This window comes from Ips typographus, linkage group LG11, assembly GCF_016097725.1.
Source record: "Ips typographus isolate SLU linkage group LG11, UJ_Ityp_2.0, whole genome shotgun sequence".
Lineage (NCBI taxonomy): Eukaryota > Metazoa > Arthropoda > Insecta > Coleoptera > Curculionidae > Ips > Ips typographus.
In genome coordinates this window covers 3,653,688-3,672,219 of record NC_138432.1, presented here as the reverse complement: position 1 = coordinate 3,672,219, position 18,532 = coordinate 3,653,688, and the positions used below count along the sequence as shown (strand labels likewise).

The following is an 18,532-nucleotide window of genomic DNA, read 5'->3' as shown; positions in this document are numbered from 1 at the left end:
AGGCCCAAAACAACCCAAGACAAAAGTCCCTTAAAAGAAAATATAAATAGAAACTCAAACAAAATTAGGATGACGTCACAAATACTGAAAATTATTTTGAACAAAAAAAGATGTCTGATGGAAGTGAACGAGAGAATTTATCTCGTTCTAAGTGTGTGAGAGTGTAAACTCAAAGCATTCTGAACATTTTTGGTATCTTTCAAAATTTCTGTAAATTTAAACGTTTCTGAGATATTTAACACCAAAAATAATATTTTTTTAATTTAATTTAGAATATTTTTCATTTTTATAGCTTTATGGAAATGATTTTGACAGTTGTCACATTCATACTGAACCAAATTAGGTCAAAAACAGGCAGCCAAACATTAAAACTGTCAAAATGGCACTCATAGAGCTACAAAATGTATTTAACTCAAATCAAACTGATCTTATTGTTGTTCAAGTATGTCTCGTTATTTTATACCTTTAAGGAATTTAATTTGACAGTTTCCAGGTTTAGACCAGACCAAAATACATCCAAAACTGACTGCCATTTAACACATCTGTCAAAACTTCACTCATAGAGCTATAAAATACATTTTATCTAAAACAAACTGGTTTCAGTATTTTTTTATGCATTTTTTGTAGTTTTATAGCTTAACGGAGAGGATTTTGACAGTCTTCATATTCAGGATAAACTAGAAATAAGTCAGATGTTGTTCTCCAAATGTCACGAATGTCAAAAATGCACTCATGAAGGGATGAAATGCATTTAACTTGAGTTACTGTTTTTTCGTGTATGTGCTCTACTTTTCTAGTTTTATGGAGAATATTTTGACAATTGTCGCATTTATTTGACACCAAAGTAAGTCAAAAACAAGCAGTCAAACGTCGCAAATGTCAAAATTGCACTTATGAAACTATAAAATACATTTTATCTAAAACAAACTGATTATAGAATTTCTTATGCATTTTGTAGTTTTATAGCTGAATGTAGAAGATTTTGACAGTTGTCACATTTACAATAAACTGGAATTAAAACAGATAATGTCAATCAAATGTCAAAAATGCACTGATGGAGGTATAAAATGCTTTTAATTAGGTTAAACTAAATTTAATATTATATTCTGTATTTGCTCTACTTTTATAGCTTTATGGAGAGAATTCTGACAGTTGTCACATTCATACTAAACCAAACTAAATCAGAAATAGGTAGCTAAATGTCATAACTTTCACTCATGGAGCTATAATGCTATACAATACATTTAATCTAAGACAAACTGATTTTTGCATTTTTTTGTAGCTTTGTAGCTTTATGGAGAGAAATTTGACAGTTGTCAGATTTATCTAACACCAAAGTAAGTGAAAAACAAGCAGCCAAACGTCGCAAATGTAAAAATTGCACTTATGAGACTATAAAATACATTTTATCTAAAACAAACTGATTATAGAAATTCTTAAGCATTTTTGTAGTTTTATAGCTGAATGTTGAAGATTTTGACCGTTGTCACATTTATAATAAACTAGAATTAAAACAGATCATTCAAATGCGACAAATGTCAAAAATGCACTGATGGAGGTATAAAATGCTTTTAATTAGGTTAAACTAAATTTAATATTTTATTCTGTATTTGCTCTACTTTTATAGCTTTATGGAGAGAATTCTGACAGTTGTCATATTCATCCTGAACCAAACTAAATCAGAAATAGGTAGCCAAATGTCACAACTTTCAGTCATGGAGCTATAATGCTATACAATACATTTAATCTGAGACAAACCGATTTTAGTATTTTTTTTGTAGTTTTGTAGCTTTATGGAGAGGAATTTGACAGTTGTCAGATTTATCTAACACCAAATTAAGTGAAAAACAAGCAGACAAACGTCGCAAATGTCAAAATTGCACTTATGAAACTATAAAATACATTTTATCTAAAACAAACTGATTATAGAATTTCTTATGCATTTTTGTAGTTTTATAGTTGAATGTAGAAGATTTTGACAGTTGTCATATTTATAATAAACTGGAATTAAAACAGATAATGTCAATCAAATGTCAAAAATGCACTGATGGAGGTATAAAATGCTTTTAATTAGGTTAAACTAAATTTAATATTATATTCTGTATTTGCTCTACTTTTATAGCTTTATGGAGAGAATTTTGACAGTTGTCACCTTCAATTAATTTTCGAAAATTGTATCAAAATGTTCAAAATTCTGTATCTCGGTTATTTTTAAGGTTTCAGCGACCGTAAAAGTCTCAAAATATTTGCTTTAAACCCCTTTTTGATCTACCACTAATCTGGCAACGCTGCGCCGTACACAGAATGTCCAAAAATGCAGAAAAAACCGTTTTGAATGAGACACAATGGCTGTACAAGCCAGTAAACCCAGTCACTTGGATGCAGAAAAATATTTTGAACATTTTTAGTTTCTTGCAAAATTTCAGTATCTTTAACTGTTTTCGAAACTTTGAAAATGGATTTTATAGTTTTTTTGGAATTTGCATCCTCTTAAATTTCCATTTCTTATACTATTAGTTGCAAAGCCCTGCAATATATACAAAGTGTTCAAAAAGTAAAAAAAATAACAAAATAATGACAATAATTTTTAGTGGATTTCAGGATTATTTGCAAAGTTTGTAGGTAGTTTTCTAGTCCGATTTGAGGACAAAATCAGCCTAAAAGACAAGAAAAACAATGGTGTTTCCAATAATTAACCGAAACCCACATGTTTTCTGTTTTGGGACCCATCTGAACAAAATCTGAGCTTTGTTTAGGTAGGTAATTTTAAAATCCCAATGGTTTGCATAGTATCCGTTTAAATCCCACGCCCAAATTTTGTTTTTTTACATAATATAAGCTTAGTGTCAGTCAGTTCAGACAATCAGATACTTAAAAAGTTAGGTTAAGTAGGTGTTAAGTTAATTTTCACTTCCCAATTATTGTATTAAAGCTTATTGTCGACGATTACGACTGTTTAAATCACACTAAAATTATGTAAAAATATCATTTATTTACCTAGTTTTCATATAAAAAAAAGAAAATTGGTTTCAAGTATGTGTATGTACACCCTATATATTTTAAATGATATTAATTTCCTCTCAAAGCATTCATTGTCCAAAAAAGTGTGATTTCTGTAGTTTATTTGTTTAAAGTTGGCTACGATTGCAAATAGTACATACAGGAAGTTTCAGTTAGAAAAATATGAAAATTGATCGATTTCCTTATAAAATCAATTGCTAAAGGAATGAAATCGACTAGTTTACAAATAAAATTTCAAACTTCAAATGAGAAAATTGACTACTTTGCTAAGGAAATTTGACAGTTTAAATGATAAAGTTGACCAATTTAATAATAAAATTTGACTGCTAAAATGATAGAATTTGGCAATTTAACTGATGAAATTGATTATTTTAATAATGAAATTTGACACTTTGCATTATATTAAATTGACCATATTTCTAATAAAATTTGTTTGTTAAAAAGATAAAATTTACTAATACAATAAACAAATTTGGCAGATTACCTGATCAAATTGACTATTACATATAATAATATAATTTGGCAGGTTTAAATGATGAAATCAATAAATTTTGTTAAAGATATACAAATGCAAAAATGATAAAATTAACTAATTTCATTAAAGTTTTACAGTTTAAGAATTTAATGGAATGTCCAAATATATCTAATTTTACCTGAAAATTTGGAGAAAACTAGACATTTTTGTAGCTACGTTTTGATTGTTTGATGAGGAAAAAAGTCCTTTTTTCGATAAGCTTATGAGTAGAGCCTGGATTAAAAAGCACTAAAATCGTGAGAAAAAGCGCTTAAAAGCAAAATTATTTTCTTCAAAAAAGCATAAAAATCTGTAAAAAAGCACAAAACTCTTTCAGACATGCAACATTTGTTTGAGTTAAACTTCTAGAAATTTATTGAAGCTTTCAAACTACTTTAGAAGCATACGGAAGTTTTTAGACTGTTTTGAGAACATTTTGAAGGTTCTGGAATGCATTAGAGGCATTTAGAAACTCTTACACAGTTCTAGAATTTTTTAAAAGATTCTAGACTGCTTTGATACCTTCTGGGAGCTTCTAGACTATTTGAAAAGCATTTGGAATATTTTAGACTGTTCTAAATGCTTTTGGAAGCTTCTAGACTATTTTGAAAGACTTCAGACTGCTTTAGAAGCATTTTGGAGTTTCTGTAGTGTTTTGAAATCTTTTTAGACTACTTTAGGAGCATTGATGGTGGTGGACTTCTTTTAAGACATGTGAATTTGCAGTTTTGGAAGCTTTGAACCTGCTTTAGAAGCATACGGAAGCTTTTAGACTGCCTTGAAATTTTTTGAGAGCTTCTAGACTAGTTGAAGATAATTTGGAAGCCTTTAGAGTGTTCTAAAAGCTTTTGGAAGCTTCTAGACTGTTTTGGAAGGCTTGAGAAATATTGTGGAGTTTCTGTAGTGTTTTAAAACCTTTTTAGACTACTTTAGGAGCATTTGGAAGGTGTTTGGGCAGTTTAAAGAGCCTTGAAGGTTCTGGACTGCCTTCAAGTCATTTGAAACCTTGTAGACGGTTTTAGAAACTTTTGGAAGAAGTTAAACTTCTTTAGAAGCATACGGAAGCTTTTGAGAGCTTCAAAATAAATTGAAAAGCATTTGGAAGCTTTTAGACTGTTCTAAAAGCTTTTAGAAGCTTCTAGGCTGCTTTGTAAGCTTTGCAAGGCATTTTAGAGGTTTTATAGTGTTTTGGAATGTTTTAAAATTTTTGTAGACTTTAGAAATTTTTTGGTCAGTTTAAATGTGTAAATTAATATACTTATACATTTTGTAACATGTTTTTGTCGTTCAGAAGCCTTCAATAACTCAGAATAGCAATTTTTTGTCAAAGCAGTTATTAGTTTAGTTTACTTTTAAAAACTTGAAAAGCTTGTTTTGTAGAAAACTAGTTAAACCATACAAAAATAGCAGTAAATAAGCACAAAAAACTAAAATAAGCACAAAATCTATCAAATGACGTGTTTCTTCACTCTCCCTCACTCTTTTTTTTACTCTCCCTGTACACCAAAACTCGCCAAGATAATTTTCAAGCTCACCAGTGGAAGGAGAAGAAAAAATTGTATTTTTTGAGTGATTTACCGTTGCTGTACCTCAAAAAAGAGCCGAGTTACAGCGAGTCAAAGTTTTTGAGGCACTTTCTTTTGACTAAAATTGAGTTTCTGGTCCCTAAAAAGAATTTCGTGAAATATCTCGTAACCTAGCAGAGATACGGAAAAAGTGCAAAGTATGAAACTTACGTAGAAAAGGTCAAGGAATCTGAATCTAAGCTTTAAACTGACAAATTCCCACTGGAACTGCATACAGAGTGACCCAACATTAACAACCTTCAGTTTTTTGACTCACTCTATACACTAAAAGTCGCCAAGATAATTTTCAAGTACACCAGTGGAAAGAGAAGAAAAAATGGAATTTTTTGAGTGGATTACCGTTGCTGTACCTCAAAAAAGAGCCGAGTTACAGCGAGTCAAAGTTTTGAGGCACTTTCTTTTGAATTCAATTGAGTTTTTGGTCCCTAAAAAGAATTTCGTGAAATATCTCGTAACCTAGCAGAGATACGGAAAAAGAGCAAAGTATGAAACTTACTTAAAAAAGGTCAAGAAATCTGAATCTAAGCTTTAAACTGGCAAATTCCCACTGGAACTGCATACAGAGTGACCAAACATTAACAACCTTCAGTTTTTTGACTCACCCTGTACACCAAAACCCGCCAAGATAATTTTCAAGCACACCAATGGAAAGAGAAGAAAAAATTGTATTTTTTGAGTGATTTACCGTTGCTGTACCTCAAAAAAGAGCCGATTTACAGCGAGTCAAAGTTTTGAGGCACTTTCTTTTGAATTCAATTGAGTTTTTGGTCCCTAAAAAGAATTTCGTGAAATATCTCGTAACCTAGCAGAGATACGGAAAAAGAGCAAAGTATGAAACTTACTTAAAAAAGGTCAAGAAATCTGAATCTAAGCTTTAAACTGGCAAATTCCCACTGAAACTGCACACAGAGTGACCAAACTCTAACAACCTTCAGTTTTTTGACTCACTCTGTACGCCAAAAGCTACTAAAATAATTTTCAAGCATACCAGTGGAAAGAGAAGAAAAAATTGAATTTTTTGAGTGGTTTACCGTTGATGTACCTCAAAAAAGAGCCGAGTTACAGCGAGTCAAAGTTTTGAGGCACTTTCTTTTGAATTCAATTGAGTTTTTGGTCCCTAAAAAGAATTTCGTGAAATATCTCGTAACCTAGCAGAGATACGGAAAAAGAGCAAAGTATGAAACTTACTTAAAAAAGGTCAAGAAATCTGAATCTAAGCTTTAAACTGGCAAATTCCCACTGGAACTGCATACAGAGTGACCAAACTCTAACAACATTCAGTTTTTTGACTCACTCTGTACGCCAAAAGCTACCAAAATAATTTTCAAGCATACCAGTGGAAAGAGAAAACAAAATTGAATTTTTTAAGTGGTTTACCGTTGATGTACCTCAAAAAAGAGCCACGTTACAGCGAGTCAAAGTTTTGAGGCACTTTTTTTGAATAAAATTGAGTTCCTGGTCTCCAAAATGAATTTTGTGGAATATATCCTAACCTAGTAGAGATACGGAAAAAGTGCAAGCGATGTAAATTGCGTAAAAAAGTCAAGAAAACTGAATCTGAGCTTTAACCTGACAAATTTCAACTGAAACTGCATACAGGGTGATCAAAATTCCTAAAATTGTACTTTCAATCGAGATTTGTTCTGCTTTTTGGATCCAATTGTAAATTTAACCTTTAGAACAATTAATTTCTGGCATTTTCGCGTACAAAAGACGGAAATTGCAGTAGAAAACATAAGAAAAATTACCTCCAAGTAGCTATAAAGCACATTTTATTTTGTTTAGTAACAATTCAACAAATTATCGGTTAAAAACTCCCTTTTTAGGTTAATGGGTCAATATTTGACAGTTCTGTCTAGTAATTTGCTCAAAAATAACTTCATTAGAGGTGTAAAATTCACTCACAATTCAGGAAATTTCAAATAACTGAATGTGCTTTATAGTTTTATGGGATCAACATTTGACTTAATCTTCTACTTACCTAATTTACTAGCTAATTAATTATTCATCAGTACCTTGACCTAAATTGAGAGAACATGGAGTTTATTGGCGTAAATTTAAACTAATCACAGCCAAGTTAATCGAGTTTCGTTTATCGAGCAGTAAAATGGTCGTGTTTATACCTAAAATCCAAATATTTTGGACAGTTTGAGCGATTATTTTCTGTTGGTTTTATAGCTGCAAATTGCGTAAAACCCAGACAGACCTAAATAGAAATTTCCCACCTGCACACGCCTTTTTAAGGATGAACAATAACAAATTAATAACTACAACAATCGAATAATAATGCGTCATTATCGAAAATTTGTGTAATATTAAGGAGAAAGGACAATTAACGATTACAAATCATATTTACTCATAATTGACACATTGGACTTAAACGGATTATTTGTGGAAAAATTGCACAAAAAAAATACAGTAACACTATTTTTTCACAGTGTTTCTGAGATATTGTACAAAATGTCTGGTTTTTAGCAAAAATTTAACTGTAACTCGGTTATTTAGCCAGTTACAGGATGATACAATAAACCAGTCGAAAGCCCCTGAAATTCTCTACAAATTTGTATTTGTGAGGTTTTTTCGTAAAACGCACTGAGAGGGAGTTATAGGCGCCATTTTAGTGCACCGTGTTGCACCAAACACCTGAAAAAAGTTTTAAAAAAATTGCGATTTTTTCAAAAACGGTATGTCGCACGTCAAAATGTTGAGAATCAAAATAGTTTCCTCCTGAACTGCTCTCTTTAAAGACATTTTTTAAAAAATATTTATTGACAGTGGTTCTGAGATATTGTACAAAACGTCTGGTTTTTAGCGGAAATTTAACTGTAGCTCGGTTATTTAGCCAGTTACAGGGTGATCCAATAACCAGTCGAAAGCCCTTGAAATTCTCTACAAATTTGTATTTGTGAGGTTTTTTTGTAAAACGCACTGAGAGGGAGTTATAGGCGCCATTTTAGTGCACCGTGTTGCACCACACACCTGAAAAAAGTTTTCAAAAAATTGCGATTTTTTCAAAAACGGCGTGTCGCACGTCAAAATCTCAAGAATCAAAATAGTTTCCTCCTGAACTGCTCTCGTTAAATACATTTTTTTTTAAAATATTTATTGACAGTGTTTCTGAGATATTGTACAAAATGTCTGGTTTGTAGCAGGAATTTAACTGTAACTCGGTTATTTAGCCAGTTACAGGGTGATCCAATAAACCAGTCGAAAGCCCCTGAAATTCTCTACAAATTTGTATTTGTGAGGTTTTTTCGTAAAACGCACTGGGAGGGAGTTATAGGCGCCATTTTAGTGCACCACACACCTGAAAAAAGTTTTCAAAAAATTGCGATTTTTTCAAAAATGGTATGTCGCACGTCAAAATTTCAAGAATGAAAATAGTTTCCTCCTGAACTGCTCTCTTTAAAGACATTTTTTAAAAAATATTTATTGACAGTGTTTCTGAGATATTGTACAAAATGTCTGGTTTTTAGCAGAAATTTAACTGTAACTCGGTTATTTATCCAGTTACAGGGCGATACAATAAACCAGTCGAAAGCCCCTGAAATTCTGCACAAATTTGTATTTGTGAGGTTTTTTCGTAAAACGCACTGGGAGGGAGTTAGGCCCCATTTTAGTAAACCACACAGGTTTTAAAAAAATTGCGATTTTTTTCAAAAATCGTGCAACGCAAATTGTTAAAGTAAATTGAATCCTAAAACCAGGGCCGCACTGAAAAGTTTTTAGAAAAACTCTTAGTTTTAATTAGACGATAATAACCACGAGAAAATGACAGAAAACTCATTCAACTTACGTGAAACACAATTTGACTAATAATTTGGGTATTTGGGCAGTTACGGACCTGAACCTTTACCGAGGCTAGTAAATTGAACCCTGAAACCACGGCCGTACTGGATTTTTTAAATAAAAAATGCTGGTTTTTGTTAAACTAAACAGAAAAAAGCAAAAAGCACGCTAAACTGACTTTTAAAACACAATTTGACTAATAATTTGTGTAGTTGGGCAATTACGGATCTGAAACTTTCACTGAGGCTAGTATATTGAACCTCTAAGTCAGGGTTGTACTGGAATTTTTTTATAAAAAATCGTAATATTGTTTGGTTTGGTAACCGAAAAGTTGGCGGCTATAGTAAAAATCAAAGTAAATTGAGCTGACGTAACAAGGTAATAGTGAGCGTCATTTTGACACCGGATTTGAGTTTTTGAGGTCCAAATTAGTCTATAACACAGGAATTTCATTGAGATAGTACCGATATGGTACTTTACAAGGTATCTTAATCTAAAACTTCAAAAAACAGTAATTTTAACACAATTTTGGTGCACCTTACCAAAAAATCGCTAAAAACTCGCTTATTTGAAACATTCAGTATTGAGATACTATATGATCGTAGATAGCCAATGAATGAGGCTGTCACGTGACGTTAAGCTGGCGCGGCTAAGTTGCTCCGTTTGGCCGCTAGGGCGCGTCAAAGTTTGTCATTTAATTTCGTACTTTCTTGTAAATATCTCGAAAACCGTCCAACTTAGAGTTTTCAAATTTTTACCATAAATGTATTTTAACAGAGCACAACTTTTATTGTATATTCAACTTTATTATAAAATGCACCGTTTGGCCGTAAAAAAATAAAAACTTGTTTTGTCACAATTTTTCAAAGGGTATCCAAGCAAATTTTCAAAAAAAATATAAAAATTTAAAATAAACTTTGACCAGGCCAATACCTTTGGATTGATAGTTGAAAAGTGACCTAGGATGCAAAAGGGCGATTACGGCCCTTATAAGGGAGCCACACTCTGAAAAGTACCAAAAATTGACCCAAATCAAGGTCATCTCAAAAATGGTACCAGTGAGCGTCATTTTGACAGCGGATTTGAGTTTCTAAGGTCCAAATTAGTCTATAACACAGGAATTTCATTGAGATAGTACCAATATGGTACTTTACAAGGTATCTTAATCTAAAACTTCAAAAAACAGTAATTTTAACACAATTTTGGTGCACCTTACCAAAAAATCGCTAAAAACTCGCTTATTCGAAATATTCAGTATTGAGATACTATATGATCGTAGATAGCCAATGAATGAGGCTGTCACGTGACGTTAAGCTGGCGCGGCTAAGTTGCTCCGTTTGGCCGCTAGGGCGCGTCAAAATTGGTCATTTAATTTCGTACTTTTTTGTAAAAATCTCGAAAACTGTCCAACTTAGAATTTTCAAATTTTTACCATAAATGTAACTTAACAGAGCACAACTTTTATTGTATATTCAACTTTCTTATAAAATGCACCGTTTTGCTGTAAAAAAATAAAAACTTCTTTCGTCCCAATTTTTCAAAGAGGTACCCAAGCAAATTTTCAAAAAAAATATAAAAATTTAAAATAAACTTTGACCAGGCCAATACCTTTGGATTGATAGTTGAAAAGTGACCTAGGATGCAAAAGGGCGATTACGGCCCTTATAAGGGAGCCACGCCCTGAAAAGTACCTAAAAATGACCCAAATCAAGGTCAGCTCCAAAATGGTACCAGTGAGCGTCATTTTGACAGCGGATTTGAGTTTCTAAGGTCCAAATTAGTCTATAACACAGGAATTTCAATTAAATAGTACCAATATGGTACTTTACAAGTTACCTTAATCTAAAACTTCAAAAAAAGTGATTTTAAGACAATTTTGGTGCACCTTACCAAAAAATCGCTAAAAACTCGCTTATTTGAAACATTCAGTATTGAGATACTATATGATCGTAGATAGCCAATGAATGGGACTGTCACGTGACGTTAAGCTGGCGCGGCTAAGTTGCTCCGTTTGGCCGCTAGGGCGCGTCAAAGTTGGTCATTTAATTTCGTACTTTTTTGTAAATATCTCGAAAACCGTCCAACTTAGAATTTTCAAATTTTTACCATAAATGTAACTTAACAGAGCACAACTTTTATTGTATAATCAACTTTCTTATAAAATGCACCGTTTTGCTGTAAAAAAATAAAAACTTCTTTCGTCCCAATTTTTCAAAGAGGTACCAAGCAAATTTTCAAAAAAAATATAAAAATTTAAAATAAACTTTGACCAGGCCAATACCTTTGGATTGATAGTTGAAAAGTGACCTAGGATGCAAAAGGGCGATTACGGCCCTTATAAGGGAGCCACGCCCTGAAAAGTACCTAAAAATGACCCAAATCAAGGTCAGCTCCAAAATGGTACCAGTGAGCGTCATTTTGACAGCGGATTTGAGTTTCTAAGGTCCAAATTAGTCTATAACACAGGAATTTCATTGAGATAGTACCAATATGGTACTTTACAAGGTATCTTAATCTAAAACTTCAAAAAACAGTAATTTTAACACAATTTTGGTGCACCTTACCAAAAAATCGCTAAAAACTCGCTTATTTGAAACATTCAGTTTTGAGATACTATATGGTCGTAGATAGCCAATTAATGGGGCTGTCACGTGACGTTAAGCTGGGGCGGCTAAGTTGCTCCGTTTCGCCGCCAGAGTGCGTCAAAGTTTGTCATTTAATTTCGTACTTTTTTGTAAATATCTCGAAAACCGTCCAACTTATGGTTTTCAAATTTTTACCATAAATGTATCTTAAAAGGGCACAACTTTTATTGTATATTCAACTTTCTTATAAAATGCACTGTTTGGCTGTAAAAAAACAAAAATCTAGCTATACAACTCGCTTTTACCATGTTTTAAAGCCTTATTAAGGCTTAAAAAAAAATCATGCCAATTAGGTAGTTAAACCTTTAAAAATCTGACAAGCAGTATATTTTCCAGGCTGTGGAAACTGAAGTAATGTAACTCTATTTAAAACTAAAAATAATTACAATTTAAAAAAAAATAAAAATTCTTTAATTCCAAATCAAATTACAGTGATTCAATATGCAGTTCAGTAGAACACAAAAATGCATTATAGTTTCAATCTATTAATTCAAATTGCTGTTGTCAATGCTAATAAAATGCATTCCATCACCATAAACAGCTCAAGCAAAATTTGTATGATAATTTTTTTATAAAAAATCGTAATATTGTTTGGTTTGGTAACCGAAAAGTTGGCGGCTATAGTAAAAATCAAAGTAAATTGAGCTGACGTAACAAGGTAATAGAAATGTAAATCGACTTACGTCACTTCGTTTTACTTTTTTGATTTTTGTTGTATTTTTGGTGAATTGAACTCGTGAGTAATAACAGCTAGTAATGACTAATTACTCTCAGCTAGATCCATTCAAAACTAGTGAATAATAAGTAAATTATTAAACAGTCGTGGAAAAAATAATATTATTTGATAAATGGCCAACAACAGGCTCGGAAGAATTTAGATGCACGTAGGTGGGATCATTAAATTCCACTATTTCTGGAATGGACATTTTCTTAAGTTACGATTCGCTTTTGTTTGACTTTTTGGCTTCTTCCAGGTTTACCCAAGAGATATAAACTTGATATATTACATTCTCTCGAGTCGTAATGAAAGCCGTTACTCACTTCGTTTACCACTTTCAGACTACAAAACTATTCTATAAGTAATTATTTTTATTATGTCACTATTAAAACGTTTTGAAGGTCGATATTTTGTGATGAAAACTTCCTGTCAATTTTGGATATATGGACGTTATAGCGGCACTGCTAGTAAAGCTATAACAATAGCAGTTATCGGTAATTATCATACAAATTTTGCTTGAGCTGTTTATGGTTATGGAATGCATTTTATTAGCATTGACAACAGCAATTTGAATTAATAGATTTAAACTATAATGCATTTTTGTGTTCTACTGAACTGCATATTGAATCACTGTAATTTAGCATTAAAGAATTTTTTTTTCGAAAAAGAAATTGTGATTATGTTTAGTTTCAAATAGAGTTACATTATTTCAGTTTCCACAGCCTTGAAAATATACTGCTTGTCAGAATTTTAAAGGTTTAACTACCTAATTGGCATGATTTTTGACCTTAATAAGGCTTTAAAACATGGTAAAAGCGAGTTGTATAGCTAGACTTTAATTTTTTTACAGCCAAACTGTGCATTTTATAAGAAAGTTGAATATACAATAAAAGTTGTGCTCTGTTAAGATACATTTATGGTAAAAATTTGAAAATTCTAAGTTGGACGGTTTTCGAGATATTTACAAAAAAGTACGAAATTAAATGACCAATTTTGACGCGCCCTAGCGGCCAAACGGAGCAACTTAGCCGCGCCAGCTTAACGTCACTTGACAGCCCCATTCATTGGCTATCTACGATCATATAGTATCTCAATACTGAATGTTTCAAATAAGCGAGTTTTAAGCGATTTTTTGGTAAGGTGCACCAAAATTGTCTTAAAATCACTTTTTTTGAAGTTTTAGATTAAGATACCTTGTAAAGTACCATATTGGTACTATCTCAATGAAATTCCTGTCTTATTAACTAATTTTGACCTCAGAAACTCAAATCCGATGTCAAAATGATGCTCACTGGTACCATTTTTGAGCTGACCTTGATTTGGGTCATTTTTAGGTACTTTTCAGGGCGTGGCTCCCTTATAAGGGCCGTAATCGCCCTTTTGCATCCTAGGTCACTTTTCAACTATCAATCCAAAGGTATTGGCCTGGTCAAAGTTTTTTTCAAAATTTCGATATTTTTTTTGAAAGTTTGCTTGTGTACCTCTTTGAAAAATTGTGACAAAAAAAGTTTTTATTTTTTTACAGCCAAACGGTGCATTTTATAAGAAAGTTGAATATACAATAAAAGTTGTGCTCTGTTAAGATACATTTATGGTAAAAATTTGAAAATTCTAAGATGGACGGTTTTCGAGATATTTACAAAAAAGTACGAAATTAAATGACAAACTTTGACGCGCCCTAGCGGCCAAACGGAACAACTTAGCCGCCCCAGCTTAACGTCACGTGACAGCCTCATTCATTGGCTATCTACGATCATATAGTACCTCATTACTGAATGTTTCAAATAAGCGAGTTTTTAGTGATTTTTTGGTAAGGTGCACCAAAATTGTGTTAAAATTACTGTTTTTTGAATTTTTAAATTAAGATACCTTGTAAAGTACCATATTGGTACTATCTCAATGAAATTCCTGTGTTATAGACTAATTTGGACCTCAGAAACTCAAATCCGATGTCAAAATGATGCTCACTGGTACCATTTTTGAGCTGACCTTGATTTGGGTCATTTTTAGGTACTTTTCAGGGCGTGGCTCCCTTATAAGGGCCGTAATCGCCCTTTTGCATCCTAGGTCACTTTTCAACTATCAATCCAAAGGTATTGGCCTGGTCAAAGTTTATTTTAAATTTTTATATTTTTTTTTGAAAATCTGCTTGGGTACCCCCTTTGAAAAATTGTGACAAAAAAAGTTTTTATTTTTTTACAGCCAAACGATGCATTTTATAAGAAAGTTGAATATACAATAAAAGTTGTGCTCTGTTAAGATACATTTATGGTAAAAATTTGAAAATTCTAAGTTGGACGGTTTTCGAGATATTTACAAAAAAGTACGAAATTAAATGACCAACTTTGACGCACTCTGGCGGCTAAACGGAGCAACTTAGCCGCGCCAGCTTAACGTCACGTGACAGCCCCATTAATTGGCTATCTACGATCATATAGTATCTCAATACTGAATGTTTCAAATAAGCGAGTTTTTAGCGATTTTATGGTAAGGTGCACCAAAATTGTGTTAAAATTACTGTTTTTTGAATTTTTAAATTAAGATACCTTGAAAAGTACCATATTGGTACTCTCTCAATGAAATTCCTGTGTTATAGACTAATTTGGACCTCAGAAACTCAAATCCGGTGTCAAAATGACGCTCACTGGTACCATTTTTGAGCTGACCTTGATTTGGGTCATTTTTAGGTACTTTTCAGGGCGTGGCTCCCTTATAAGGGCCGTAATCGCCCTTTTGCATCCTAGGTCACTTTTCAACTATCAATCCAAAGGTATTGGCCTGGTCAAAGTTTATTTTAAATTTTTATATTTTTTTTGAAAATTTGCTTGGGTACCCTCTTTGAAAAATTGTGACAAAAAAAGTTTTTATTTTTTTACAGCCAAACGGTGCATTTTATAAGAAAGTTGAATATACAATAAAAGTTGTGCTCTGTTAAGTTACATTTATGGTAAAAATTTGAAAATTCTAAGTTGGACGGTTTTCGAGATATTTATAAAAAAGTACGAAATTAAATGATCAACTTTGACACGCTCTAGCGGCCAAACGGAGCAACTTAGCTGCGCCTGCTCAATATCACGTGTTAGCCCCATTCCATGGCTATCTACGGTCAGACTATATTTATACCAAAATGTTTCAAATAAGCGAGTAATTAGCGATTTTATGATAAAATGCACCAAAATTGTGTTAAAATTACTGTTTTTTTAAGTTTTAGATTAAGATACTTTGTAAAGTACCATATTGGTACTATCTCAATGAAATTCCTGTGTTATAGACTAATTTGGACCTCAGAAACTCAAATCCGGTGTCAAAATGACGCTCACTAGTACCATTTGAAAACTTTGATTTTTTTTTCAAAAATTTCACTGGAATCTACAAAATATTGTAAAAAATTTACTTTTTATTTTTTTACAGCAAAACCGTGCATTTTATAAAAAAAATTGTATGTATAATAAAAGTTGCGTCCTATTGAGACAAATTTATGGTAAATTTCCCGTTTGTAAACTGAACGGTTTTTGAGATATTTAGAAAAAAGTAACTTTGACACCCTGTATCTCCGAATTGACGCGTTTAGGGTCATATGTTTATAAAAGCTTTTTTTGCTTAAAATTAGTTAAAGATTCACCCCTTAAACTTTTGTACAAGTATTTAGTAAACATTCTTGCATATGAGTGTTCAAAATCACATTGGATATTTCTAAGCTACTTTAATAATTCCAGGAAAGTAATTTAAGTAGAGTTGAATCATTTCTTTTACTTATTAACTGACTCACCTCAATTCAAAAACATGATCGGGAGCAACTCGGTGCGGCAAAATATCGAGAAAAAGCACACGAAAACAAAACGAGGAGTGAATATCAACTGAGATCGAGATCGAATCGAGCGTGTTCGTTTCGGTAAAGCTCGTACCCGAAAGTTATTAGAGTCAAGAATAAACTAAACTAAGATTTCCTAAAGCACTCAAGGCGCGTTCTTTTTTTCAGGAAAAAAGATGGTGGGGGAAGGATATCCTCGGATTTTCAGGCATTCTGGAACTCACCTTGTCCGCCAGATGGCTGGATGAATGGAACGTGCGCCATATTACGATAAAAAGTAAATATTATGGACTTTTTTTTAAAGTTTTTCTTTGCTTTATGCGTGAATGTTCTGTAATCATTTAAATTATCGTATTAATAATATTTAGTTTAGAATAGTACTAGATCATCGAGAAACTATTTTGTAATTTAAACACGTTCTTTTACAGTGCTTCACTCATTGTTGCCAAACTTTAGAAATGATAAAGTTTTCTCAGAAGAGATTGAAAAAAGTTGCCAGATTTCACTGAAACTCACCAGTTTTATTTTAAATCATTTTAATTACACTACGTAACAAAATTTGATTCATGTTTGGTTCCATCGACTAAAACTGTTTTTGGGGTTCCTAAAATTGGAAAATTGGAATAGGCTCAGGAAAATCAGAAAATGTCAAGTTTTTGCCAAAATTTGCCCTATATTTTAGCGAGAATAGGAAATTTTTGGAGTTTTGGTCAATATGGGGTTCTAGGAGAGTCAGGAGACTTGCTTAAAAGAAGTTAACTCAAGATTTTGGGTAGGGTTGCCTAACCTAACCTAACCTACTTAAATTAGTCCATTTTAGGTCAATTTTCACTCATTGTAAGCGTTTTTTTCGAGATTTTTTAAGATAACTTAATAATTTTATTTTTTGAACGGGCCTAGACAAAAAGACGGAGGGAATTCCATAGTAAATAGAAAAAAAATTGCCCGACAGCGATGGCTTGGCTAAAACATAGAAAACTATAGTAAATTCAGCTAAAAACATGCAAAACTATACTCGATTTTTTAGTGTTTTTTTAGACTATTGGATAGGAAATTTAATAAGGATTCCAAAAATGTGCTTAAAACTGTAATTTTCACACTACAAGTGAGTTTTACAGTCGATTTTTTCCTTGACTGTCCTTTCAAACTATGTTTCTGTTAGTTCAAATTTTGACACTTTTTTTCTCTCTGACTGTACTCAATTTGGTAGTGTTTTTTTAGGTTAGTAGATAGGAAATTTAATGAGGATTCCAAAAATGTGCTTAAAACTGTCATTTTCACACCACAAATGGGTTTTACAGGCTATTTGGTCCTTGACTGTCCATTCAAACTGTGTTTCTGTTAGTTCAAACTTTAACACTGTTTTTCTCTCTGACTGTACTCAATTTGGTAGTGTTTTTTTAGGTTACTAGATAGGAAATTTAATGAGGATTCCAAAAATGTACTTAAATCAAACATTTTCTCACTAGAAGTGGGTTTTACCACCGATTTTGTCCCTGACTGTCCTTCCGAACTGTGTTTCTTTTAGTTCAAAATTTGACACTGCTTTTTTCCCAGACTGTACCACATTTTATACGGTTTTTCCAAGTAACTGATTAGGAAATTTAATGAGAATTTCAAAAATGTGCTTAAAACTGTCATTTTCTCACTCCAAGTGAGTTTAACAGGCGATTTTGTCTCTGATTGTCCATTCAAACTGTGTTTCTGTTAGTTCAAACTTTGACTCTGTTTTTCTCTCTGACTGTACTCAATTTGGTAGTGTTTTTTTAGGTTAATAGATAGGAAATTTAATGAGGATTCCAAAAATGTGCTTAAAACTGTCATTTTCACACCACAAATGGGTTTTACAGGCTATTTGGTCCTTGACTGTCCATTCAAACTGTGTTTCTGTTAGTTCAAACTTTGACACTGTTTTTCTCTCTGACTGTACTCAATTTGGTAGTGTTTTTTTAGGTTAATAGATAGGAAATTTAATGAGGATTCCAAAAATGTGCTTAAAACTGTCATTTTCACACTCCAAGTGGATTTTACGAGCAATTTGGTCCTTGACTGTCCATTCAAACTGTGTTTCTGTTAGTTCAAACTTTGACACTGTTTTTCTCTCTGACTGTACTCAATTTGGTAGTGTTTTTTTAAGTTAGTAGATAGGAAATTTAATGAGGATTCCAAAAATGTGCTTAAAACTGTCATTTTCACACCACAAATGGGTTTTACAGGCGATTTGGTCCTTGACTGTCCTTTCAAACTATGTTTCTGTTAGTTCAAATTTTGACACTTTTTTTCTCTCTGACTGTACTCAATTTGGTAGTGTTTTTTTAGGTTAGTAGATAGGAAATTTAATGAGGATTCCAAAAATGTGCTTAAAACTGTCATTTTCTCATTCCAAGTGGGTTTTACAGGCGATTTGGTCCTTGACTGTCCATTCAAACTGTGTTTCTGTTACTTCAA

General features: G+C 32.4%; 1 protein-coding gene across 1 annotated transcript in view; it reads right to left on the bottom strand.

The window, feature by feature from the left end:
• The window catches only part of stumps (DBB domain-containing protein stumps), a 123,739-nt gene extending 107,536 nt beyond the window's left edge, over nucleotides 1-16,203 (bottom strand). The window contains exon 1 of the mRNA XM_081989117.1: nucleotides 16,043-16,203. The gene's annotated coding sequence lies outside the window, so the exon portion shown is untranslated. The remainder of the gene's footprint in view (nucleotides 1-16,042) is intronic.
• Between the last annotated feature and the right edge of the window lie 2,329 nt (nucleotides 16,204-18,532).